The sequence below is a fragment of the Ursus maritimus genome, unplaced genomic scaffold (genome assembly GCF_017311325.1).
Source record: "Ursus maritimus isolate PB19 unplaced genomic scaffold, ASM1731132v1 scaffold_24, whole genome shotgun sequence".
In the NCBI taxonomy this organism is placed as follows: Eukaryota; Metazoa; Chordata; class Mammalia; order Carnivora; family Ursidae; genus Ursus; species Ursus maritimus.
Genome location: NW_024424897.1, coordinates 36,386,534 through 36,388,958, shown reverse-complemented (window position 1 = coordinate 36,388,958; position 2,425 = coordinate 36,386,534).

Sequence of the window (2,425 nt, the reverse complement as noted above, 5' to 3'; positions counted from 1 at the left end):
CTTTTGTACATTAGTGCATTGTTCTGTCACACTCAGGATTCAGTTACAGCAGACTCTAACCCTAAAGAATTAAGAAATGCATTGTTTAATGAACTGAAAATGTATCTTTCAACAGTACTGAACTCCTACTCTGTTTAGAGTAATAGTTTGCAAGAATGACTGCATGTCAGAATTACCTGAGGAGGTTGTCAGAATTACAGATTCCTAGGCCTCACCCCAGGTCTAACTGATCAGAACTTGTTAAGTGTGGAAAGCTAGGCCTAGGAATCTATATCAGGCTCACCAGGTGGTTTTGATACAGTCAGTTTAATTGCAGTTTACAATTGTGAACCATTTATTTAGGGCAGTGTTCTAGATGTTAGGAATGTGAGGGCTGAGGGCTAGGTAGGAAGAGTAAGGATTTGATAAGCCAGGGTCCAGATACCAGTGTGCATGGTATGTTACTTAAAGAACTCTCTCTCCTACCCTTACCAAGGGTGAGGCATTGCATGAGACGCTGGGTATGTTGCCCATCAAGCAAACAGTATACAGTCTGACAAGTACTCCAGTAAGAGTAAATACAAGGTGTTTTGAAGGCTGACCGGAAGGACGCTTAATCCAGTCACGTGGGGTCAAGAAGGTTTGGTAAGTCTTGAGGGAAGGGTAGGAGGTGGCCAAGTATGAAGCCTGGGTGAGGAAATGGTGTTCCCAGCAGAAAACTAACGACATGAACAAATGAGTCAGGAGTTAAGAGAAAGAGTGGAGAGCAAGCTCTGTGTTTAGGAATTGTATGTAGTGTGTTGTGGTTAGAGGGAGGAGTTCGAGGGGGGGCCTGCGCAAGGTAAGACTGGAGAGGTGCGCAAGGTAAGACTGGAGAGGTAAGCAAGGTTGGTGACAAGATCCTTGCATTTCGTTTTTCCCACGCCTCCAAATAGGGAGTCATTAAAAGATTTTAACCAGGGGAGTGGCCTGACCTGAGTGGCGTCAACTGAAAGATGCTTATGGCTGCCTTGTGGAGACGCTGGACTGGAGACAGAATGGTAAGCCAGGTGAGAGAGATACTGGTCTGAGCTCAGTGACTGGATGAGGAGGAGAGAACTAAATTGATTTGAAAAATGAGGAGGGACATTTGATAGGCTTTGGCTGGATGTTAGAAACTGGGGAGAGAAGTCAGGTTTCTGGCCTGGTAATTGGGTAGATGTGCTGGGAGACACTGGGAAAAGAAACAGGTTTGGGAGCAAGATTAGGGGAGTGATTTCAGTAGGCAGCCGGGTGTGCAAATCTGCAGCTTAGAAAACAGTGGCATTCAACATACACCCTGATTTTTTTTCTTTACTGACTTCTGTCTCCTTTGCTAGTTTCTCTACTTGACCATCACATGTTGGAAGTTTCTCAGGGCTTGTTCTGATCACACCTTTGTCTTTCTATTCACAACCACTTTTATCCTGGAAGAACTCATTCAGACTGTGGCTTTAAATACCTTCTAATACAGTGATGACTACCAAATTTAAGTCTCTAGTTTTGACCTTTTAACTCTGGATTATATTCACCTTCCTACTTGACCTAGTCTTTTTTTTAAAAACGATTTTATATTTATTTGAGAGAGTGTGAGAGAGAGGGCGTGCAAGTGCTCAAGTTGGGGGGGGGGCAGAGGGAGAAGCAGACTCCCTGTGAGCGGGGAGGTGGACATCGGGCTCAATCCCGGGACTTAGGATCATGACCTGAGCCGAAGGCAGACACTTAACCAACTGAGCACACAGGTGCCCCTCTATTAGACCTTTTCATTAGGATGTACTGAACAGAACATTTTTTTTTTTCTTTTGGTGACCCTGCCGGGACTAAACAGAACTTTTGATCTCCCTTTTCAGATCAGTTTCTCTTTTCCTAGGCTTCCTCATCTCAGTAAATGTCTTCACTGTCCTCCCAGACCAGATAGAAAACTTGAGTTTACATTTGATTTCTCTTTCATTCATCCTGTACCTGCAAGTCTTTTTAATTCTATGTCCAAAATATAACTCAAAACCATCTTTATATTCTTGGTTACAATGCTGGTACGAACTATAATCATCTCTCTTCTGTACAGTCGCGAAGCCCATTAATAGGTCCCCCTACACAGTCTTGTTCCTCTAAAATCTGTTTTTCCCATAGCAGCCAAATGATACTGTAAAGATATGAATGACAGTGTTGTGCCTTCTTAAAAGCCTTTCATTGACTTTAAATTTTAATTGTAGGCTCCATGCCCAATGTGGGACATAAACTCACAACCCTGAGTTTGAGAGTCGTATGCTCTACCGACTGAGCCAGCCAGGCACCCCATTGACTTTTATTATATGTAGGCTATAAATTCCTTACTTTGGCTTGCAGAGCCCTTATGATCTGGCCTCTGTCTCCCTCTCCAGCCTTATTATATAACATGTATCCATACTTACCTTGCTTTAACCACGTT